This window comes from Myotis brandtii, unplaced genomic scaffold, assembly GCF_000412655.1.
Source record: "Myotis brandtii unplaced genomic scaffold, ASM41265v1 scaffold133, whole genome shotgun sequence".
NCBI classification, from domain to species: Eukaryota; Metazoa; Chordata; class Mammalia; order Chiroptera; family Vespertilionidae; genus Myotis; species Myotis brandtii.
This window is the reverse complement of record NW_005354718.1, coordinates 3348638-3358248: the sequence shown is the minus strand read 5'-3', so window position 1 is coordinate 3358248 and position 9611 is coordinate 3348638.

The following is a 9611-nucleotide window of genomic DNA, read 5'->3' as shown; positions in this document are numbered from 1 at the left end:
CTGGCTTGGGGGGTACACATTCTCGCGGGGGCGTCCCAGGCTCGCTCCCCGCCCCAGCAGGAAATGTGGCTGCAGATCCCTGACCTTTGGGGAAGGCCGCCGACCTCCTTAGGCCTCCGGTGCCGCAGGGAGTCCGCACGCCCAGGTGCTTACCGGCCTCCGGGTCTTTGGGCCAGGGACACCTTTCGACCTCTTGTGAGTGGCAGCCTCTGTTTGTTTGTTTTCTAATTCCTTCCGTTTTCTCCCCTAGTGGCATGCGTTTTAATAATAGAATCATGGAGCGCTTACTATGTGTCAATTTAATATTTAGTCCAAATCTCGGTGCATAATTATGGAGAGAAAATGCTTTGCATCCCACTCCCTTCACTCGGCTCCATTTAATCATCTTGAGAGTCAGAATCATGTTGTGAGAGGCGGAGATTAAGTCATCTTGGGGCGTTTGAGATTTCCATGGCTCTTAGCTGGGGACTGCCATCCTACTTCAGGGAAGTTTTTCTCTTACCTAGCAAATGAATGCTATATTCACCATAATGGTTTATATCGCATTAACTCAAGCCGAAACAACTTTTCAGCACTTACTAAGAGCCCTACATGGTAAATCTTAAAATTTGTTTTAAACCCTGTTTTCAAGTTTTGGTAGTGAATGAAACAATGGAAGACAATTATTTACATTCAACTAGGATTTACTAGTACTTAGCACCTACTACACTCAGATACACTCAGGTCTGTCTCAAAAAATGAGATATTGTAACCTTGTGGGGTTTTTTGTTTTTTTTTGAGCACATTTTAGATGAGGGCTGAGAGTTTGATGGTAATTCGCTCAAGCTAATTTAACTAGTGTTAAGTGGTGATATTCACATACAGTGCCTAAGCTTATCTATTTTTTTCTGTTACTCCAAGTTAGATATATAAAGTACTACTGCTGAGAAGCAACTACATTACAGTTATAGTTTCTGGAGTTAACTATAGGAGTCTAGAAAATGGTCAGAGTTTTTAATTAAGGATACTGGATGGTTTTTTAAAAAGAACTTCAAAATGGCTTGGAAATTGGGAGAGGTTTGAAGGAGTCTGATTAGGTTAGTTCAGAACCAATTATTCTGATCAAAAGAAAGATTTAAAGAGGAAAACTGGATGGTAATTATTGTATATTTAGGTTAGAACACATGTAGTTTGAAGGCTACTATATACGAAGAGAAGCAAGGAATAATGGCAGCAGATGTCAGCTGTCTTGGTTCTGGGACAAGGAGTGGCTCAGTGAGAAATACACATATTTTGTCATTTGTAATTACGGTATCTAAGTGGGAACTTTGGGATTAATTTGTGTACTCAGTGAATAAGAGCACCTAGGCAGACAAGTTACATATGAATACTCCAATCGCACATCCGCTATGCTGAATTTCTCATTGAAACCTTAGAGTCCATTAGATTTCTGTCTTAATTTTTAATCTGAAAGAGATTATCAAAAAGTGAGAGTTCCTAAGTAATGAACCAATAGTGGACTATTTAAATAAATTATGCATGTGTTAGAAAGAATGAGCCAGGGTTCCCATCAAGATGGCAGCATAGTTAAATGCCATACTTGAATCCTCCAACAACCACATCAAAATTACAACTAAACAATAGGACAACTATCATTCAGAGCCACCTGAAATCCAGCTGACCACAAGTCCTACGTTAAGGATATAAAGAAGAAGCCACATGGAGACTGGTAGGAGGGGTGGAGGTGCAGAACTGGCCAGTCCCATACCCATGTGTGGCAGATAAAAATCAGGAGGGATATCTGGGCTGCAGAAGTTCCCCGTGAGGAGTGAGGGTTCCCAGCCCCACACTAGGCCCCTCAGCCCAGGGTTCCCGTGCCAGGAAGAGAAGCCCCCACAACTTCTGGCTGTAAAAACCAGCAGGGATTGTGCCTGAGTGAGATGGAGGGTGGCTGGAGACTCAGGTTTCTCTTAAAGGCCCCATACACAGTCTTAGACTCACTTGTTCTAAGTGCCGGTGCTGGGACAGTAGCTGTAAAGGCACCAGGGAGGAACTGGAGTTCTGGGACCAGGGCAAGGGCTGGAGGGGCTGGTTTCTCTCAGACCAAAGTATTGGCAGAGGCTGTTCCGTTTCTGAGCCCTCCTTCACAGAGCCTGCTGGCTGGCACCATATCTGAGTCTCCATCAACCTGGCTTACATAGTTTGTCCTACCCTGGTGGTCCCCTGAGACCCCACCTCACCCAACTTGTGGGCCTAACCCACATCGTTTCTCCTGGCTTTTCCATACAAACTTGGTTCATGCTTCATACTTTTCTAAAATCTCTCAAACAGGTAGCATCTGGCCCTCTACCTCTCACTAAGTGGCCCCAGGCCTGGCAGTAGTGGTAGCCTTGGTGCACAGCTTGGCTTCTCTTGAGCATCTCCAAGCCCACTAGAAGTTGCGGCCGTCTGCAGATCACTTTATAGCTCATGCTGGGTGGCCCCGGGCAGAGCACAGGTGGTGGCTGATCTTGGCCTGCGCCTCCCAGGAGGTCTCAGAGTCAATGCATCTGGGCAGCTTTAGACCATGTGGAAGCACCACCTAACCACTTCTACAAGGACACACTCAAGGGGTGGACTCAGTAGGCACCAGAGCCCTGCTGAAGTAAGTCTAGTTCTGTGGGGTCGACCCTGCACAGCAGATCCTCCACATTGGTTGTAGTCAGTCTTCGCAGCTAATCAAACTCAACTACAACAGGAGGGTATACTCAGCCCACATAATGCGGAAAATGGTCTTTGACCATAATGGGATCAATGTAGGTGTCTTAAAAACCTCACAAATAGTTGGTGATTCAGTGAAACTTTTAAATCTGTGAGTTAAAGAAGAAATATCAAGAGAAATTATTTTGAACTGGATGATAAAAATACAACATCATAATTTGTGGGATAACTGTTATAGCCAAGAGGAGCCTAAGGGGACATAATGACTAAATGTAGCTGTCCCCTGGTTCAGATGCTGGAGAAAAAGGATACTGTGTAAAAAATGAGGGAATAAAGTATAGGCTTAATAATTTTCTTAATAATTATGTGTCAATATTGGTTTATTAATTGTGACAAATTGTACTAATGTAAGATGTAAATAATATGGGAAACGGGGGCAGGGGGGCAAAAGTAACTTTCAGAGACTGAATACCCAAAATATTAATGGGTATATGGGTACTCTGTTACTTTTTCAACTTTTCTGTAAATCTAAAACTATTCTAAAATAAATAGTTTCTTTAAAAGTGCTAAAAAAAATTTGTGCAATACAGCTGTTACAGTGTTTAAAGAGAAGTTTGTAGCCTAAATACCTATTTTAGAAAAGTCTAAAGACAGTGACCTAAAGTTTTATCTTAAGAAGCTAGTAAATGAAGAGCAAAATAAACCCAAAGTAGATGGAAGGGAAGATATAATAAAGATGACAGAAGAAATTAATGAAATAGAAAAATACAAAAATAAAATAAAATAACAAAGCCAGAAGTTGGTTCTTTGAAAAGATCAACAATATTGATACACCTGTAGATAGACTGATAGTGAAAAACAGGGAACACAACTTGCTAATATCAGGAATGGAAAGGATTTATCACTACAGATTCTATAGGACAAGGGTGGGCAACCCCTGGCACGCGTGCCAAACATGGCACGCCAGTAACTTTTGCTGGCATGCGAAACCCTCTCATAATCTTCCATTTACAATTTTTTTCTTAATATCGACTTTTTAATTTTTTAGATAAATTCAGTGTAGGTGCATCTTAGATAAATAAATAATTTTACATAACAAGTTATCTTAAAGACCATAGACATGGATTAACGAGAGAGGGGAAGAGCAATTTCAATAGTGTCGAAAACGAACTATTGAGGACTATTGGGCTTAGGACTTACTCTGTTACATGATTATAACTTTTTTTAAAAAATATATTTTATTGATTTCAGAGAGGGAGGGAGAGGGAGAGAGAGATAGAAACATCAGTGATGAGAGAGAATCATTGATTGGCTGCCTCCTGCGCACCCCTTATGGGGATCAAGCCCGCAACCTGGGCATGTGCCCTTGACCAGAATCGAACCTGGGACCCTTCAGGCTGACACTCTATCCATTGAGCCAAACCAGCTAGGGCTATAATGATAACTTTTGCTAATATATATATTTTTAAATATATTTTATTGATTTTTACAGGGAGGAAGGGAGAGAGATAGAGAGTTAGAAACATCAGTGAGAGAGAAACATCGATCAGCTGCCTCCTGCATACCCACTACTGGGGATGTGCCCGCAACCAAGGCACATGCCCTTGACTGGAATTGAACCTGGCACCCTTCATTCCGCAGGTGGGTGCTCTATCCACAGAGCCAAACCAGTTAGGGCAATTTTAATTATTTTGTTAGGATTGGTGTTATCCCAGTTTTTGTTGTTGTTATTTTTCCCTTTAGGATATAATACTTTCCAAGTTTCAGAATTAAGTAAGGAATTGGAACCTTAGTAGTTCTAATTCTGAATTATGGTCTGCCCTGTCCATTTCCTTGCCTGGTGATGGGCAATACGAACAGCTTCAACTTGGGGCTCAACTTCGAGTCACAGCTTTAACTTACTATCTTTGTTTTAGCCCTATGCTTACTAATAAAGAGTGGTTGCTGCATATACTCCTGCTAAATGTGGTTTAGGGCAGATAATATAAAAAGTAATGCTAGTGAGTGAAATGCTTGTGAATGCAGGAAACCACCAATCACTTGCTTTGGGAAACAGGAGACAGCCAGAATTTAGACCTAGCACTAGGACTCTTATCCAGAATAAGCCTTTGAAAGTTGTAGTTATATGTTGATGTGCCCTGACATACTTCCTGACCTCTTTGTCAACTTAGCTAGGAGCTTTGAAACTTTCTTGGAGGCCCATTCAGCAAATTGAGGACTACCCAGAAATGCCAGTCATATTTTTGTTTCATAACCTTTTGGGCAACCTAGGGGTAATGGCAAAACTTGTTCTGTCACTGAACACTGTCTCTGTTGACCTGTCTTGCTTACCAGAAATCCATTAGTGTTCTGTCAGGGTTAAGGTGGAGGCATAGAAAGTTATCTGTGGAATTCAAAAAACAGAATCTAATCTGAGTACCCCGTCCCCCCTTAAGAAATCAATTTTTACGTTTTGTTTTCCTTCATTGTTTTATAGTATACTTGAGGCCCGGTGCACAGATTCATGCACTGGTGGGGTCCCTTGGCCTGGGCTGCAGGGGTCGGGGTGAAACCGGCTCTCCGACATCCTCCAAGGGGTCCTGAATTGTGAGAGGGCACAGGCCAGGCCAAGGGACCCCACTGTGCACAATTGGGGCTGGGGAGGGACCGCGGGAGGGCTCCAGGGTGTGTCTGGCCCGTCTTGCATAGTCTGGAGCCCGATCCCAGCAGCAAGCTAACCTACCAGTCAGAGCGTCTGCCCTCTGGTGGTCAGTGCGCATCATAGCGACTGGTCAAATGGTTGGGACACGTAGCATATTAGGCTTTTATTATTTGGGATTATTGTCATATCAAATCTGTGTTGGCTTTATGTGAAAGTTCAAATATCTTAAGTACTACTGGGTTTGTTGTAATGAATGCTAAAGGTATATGAAAAGACAGATCCCTTTCTCATAGTAAGGCCAAGGAGATTAGACGTACCTACCATCAAACAGCCTGTTCTTGCTTATTTCACAAGTTGTTTAAACAGTAAAATTGGATAATGTAACAATGTTGCAGATAAAGTTCTTTGACACTAAACAGTGTTTTCCAGCCTTGAGTTACATAATAAATAGTTGGAGAAATATTCTTCTTTTTTTTAAAAAAAAAAAAATATTTTATTGCCGAAACCAGTTTGGCTCAGTGGATAGAGCGTCGGCCTGTGGACTGAAAGGTACCAGGTTCGATTCCGGTCAAGGGCATGTACCTGGGTTGCGGGCACATCCCCAGTAGGAGATGTGCAGGAGGCAGCTGATCGATGTTTCTCTCTCATCGATGTTTCTAACTCTCTATCTCTCTCCCTTCCTCTCTGTAAAAAATCAATAAAAATATAAAAAAAAAACAACTACCTTTAAAAAATATATATTTTATTGATTTTTTACATAGAGTTAGAAATATGGATGAGAGATAAACATTTATCAGCTGCCTCCTGCACACTCCCCACTGGGGATGTGCCCGCAACCAAGGTACATGCTCTTGACCGGAATTGAACCTGGGACCCTTGAGTCCGCAGGCCGATGCTCTATCCACTGAGCCAAACCGGTTAGGGCAATATTCTCCTTTTTTAAAATCCTCACCTGAGGATATGTATTGATTTGAGGGAGCGAGAGAGGGAGGGAAGGAGAAAAACATCCTTGTGAGAAACATTGATTGGTTGCCTCCTGTAAGCATCCTAGTTGGGAATCGAACCCACAACCTTTTGGTATACAGGATGATGCTCCAACCAACTGAGCCACTCAGCCGAGAAATATCCTGATATTGATGTTTGAGATGGATTACAGTGTTACGAGATAGTGGTTATTTGGAAGGCTGTCTTGCTGACCAATTTAAGTCACTTTTGAGGAACTCCTCCTGTTAAGGATGGACAGAGCATAACAAAGTACAAAATGGAGTCTCTGGAGATTCTAATGCAATAGCTCTACTCTGTTTGCACAACTGTATTTCTTTTTTATTAATAAATTATGTGGGCGATTCTGATATACTGCTTAGTTTTAGAACTTATTTATATATTAGCAGGAGTCAGGCAGTGAGTAGAGCAATGGCTGAAGGGAGAAGAACAGATATAAGGTCATGCAGGTTTATCACACTGAAGAATAGGTAACAAAAATGAAAAACAGAAATCCGTCAGTACTTAGCATCTAAGTATGGGATTCTGAAGGGGAAAAAATCAATAATACGGTTTTTACTATTGGAATGGTACTTGTATTGACAGAATAGTAATTAGGATGTTAAGAAAAGGCACTTAATTACAGGATTTTTAGGCTATTATGACTAAGGAATATCAGATATTTCTCATAATTACTTGGGGAAAATTTGAAAGATTTTAGAGTGGGTATATGTAAAAAAGGTAAGGTGGTTAAAGTGAGGACAGCAGTTGAATTTTATACAGTTACTTGATTTGTATGATGTAACCTCTCAAGCACTTGGAGATCTGAGTTGTGTGGTCTCATGTATAAGGCTGAGAGGGAATTCCAGTATTTCAGAAAGATTCATGGAACTCATATATTTACCCATTTTAAGAATGTACAGATTAAAATTCCTTTGTCTTTGCTGGAATCATATCAACTCAGTGTTTAAACAATAGATCTTCCTTATTGATTAAATACTTTGCTCTTATACTTTTTGATTTTTTTACAAAAGTGACAATTCAGTACATGTGGATTAGAAACATGGAGCTCATTAAAAGTGTTAACGTAAAAAAACCATTGAAACCTGTAAAGAATTTTTGTGAGTTTATTTGAGCCAAACTGTCGACATATGCTGGGAAGCAGAACCTCAACGAATTGATATAGTGCTCTGGAGAATGGTGGGGTTACATTTGCATTTATACATTGCAATCAAAGGAGGAACATAGGTGGGTTACATGGAATTCATTGGTGATAGATTAAGGAGGAGGGATAAGCAAAGCAGGGAAACCCCTGGGATTGGATAAAAAGTAAAATGATGGACACATACTTAAGTGGGTACAAAAACAATTAACATGATAAATGAAGGAATCTGTGGTATCTGTCCTGGCGCCCAGCACATTTGGTTGTGCCCCAGGGGCTCCATAAAAAGGGAAGTCACAAGTTACCCAGACATTTCAAGGATATGTTATCATAGATGCAAAAAGACAGATAGGCTCAGTTACAGTAAAGGTTGACCTTGTCAGTGATGATATAGGCTTAGGACGGGACTACCCACTATAACCTGTTTGTAGTTAAATATTTAATTTTCAGACCATCTTTTGTGGTTACTTTAGGTCTCTGAGTTTGCTCGGCTGCCACGCAGGCCTCCCTTGAGCTTGTCAGGTTAGCATGTCGCTCCTTTCGTCCACAAAAGAAAAAAAATAAAAGAGGGAGACTTTGGTTAAAAGCTTGATAGAGGATGATTTTATTGTATGATTTCATTTATTTATCCATTTACTAGGAGATGATTTAGTTTTATTAAATAGAAACACAATTTATATTTTATTTAAATATATTTTTTATTAATTTCAGAGAAGCAATGGGGAGAGAGAGCTAGAAACATCAATGATGAGAGAGAATCATTGATCAACTGCCTTCTCCATGTCCCTCACTAGGGATGGAGCTGCAACCGCAGGCCCTGACCGGAACCGAACCGTGACCTCCTAGTTCATACGTTGACGCTCAACCACTGAGCCACACTGGTGGGCCACAATTTGTATTTTAGTACTTAGTGTTTTTTTTTCTTTTGTGTTTTTTTTTTTTTTTTTTTTATAAGAGAACATTTATTTGGTAAGTTACAGAGGTAGAAAAAGTAATTCCTAGAAGAAATGGGCTTAGGAAACAAGTTATAGAGGTAAAGGAAGGGCCCTTGGAGCTTGGGAGTGGAAGCTAATGGTTAAGTGCCTGGGGTAGGGTGGGGGGAGAGGAAAGTAAAAGGGAAAGCCATGGGTGTGCCCAACCCTCTGTCCTAAGGGTTTTAAGGGCAGAGATTTTAGGGTGGGGATCCCAGGGGAAAATCTCAATAGAATATTCAGGAGCTTTCTAGATGTATCCTTTCAGAGTTGTGGTCTCCACTGATTGGCCAGCACCAGGGCAGGGTCATTATTCCATGCAGCTGGTCCTCCTGAGGCTGTTTTTCTGTTTTTGTTTTTTTTTGTTGTTGTTTTTTTTTGCTTTTCTGGGCCTGGAGCTGAAGTACAACTGAGGCATAGATGTTATCTCTAGCAGAGGTTCTCAACCTATGGGTCGCGACTCCTTTGGGGGTTGAATGACCCTTTCACAGGGGTCACCTAAGACCATCGGGAAACACATATATAATTACATATTGTTTTTGTGATTAATCACTATGCTTTAATTATGTTCAATTTGTAACAATGAAATTGGGGGTCACCACAACATGAAGAACTGTATTAAAGGGTCGCGGCATTAGAAAGGTTGAGAACCACTGATCTCTAGGGAGGAAAGGCCTGGAGGTCAAACCTCACCACTAGCTATATGTTAGGGGAGGAAAAGTCACCCTGGGGGTGAGGTCCCACCCTACAATTGTTTATCCAGGTTGCTAGGCACCTGCGGGCTTTCCACTATGCTTAGTTTTCAGTTGGGTAAATATGTAAAAACTCCACAAGGACTGCTAGTGTTTGTGCCAGAAAGTCACATTTTTATTATTGTTAATCCTTGCCCAGGATTGAAATTTTTATATATATATTTTATTGATTTTTACAGAGAGGAAGGGAGAGAGAGAGTTAGAAACATCAATGAGAGAGAAACATTGACCAGCTGCCTCCTGCATGCCCCCAACTGGGGATTGAGCCCGCAAGCAAGGTACATGCCCTTGACCGAAATCGAACCCGGGACCCTTCAGTTCATGGGCCGATGCTCTATCCATTGTGCCAAACTGGTTAGGGCAGGATTTTTTTTTTTTTTGTAATATTTTTTTTGATTTCAGGGGGAAAGGGAGGGGGGGGGAGG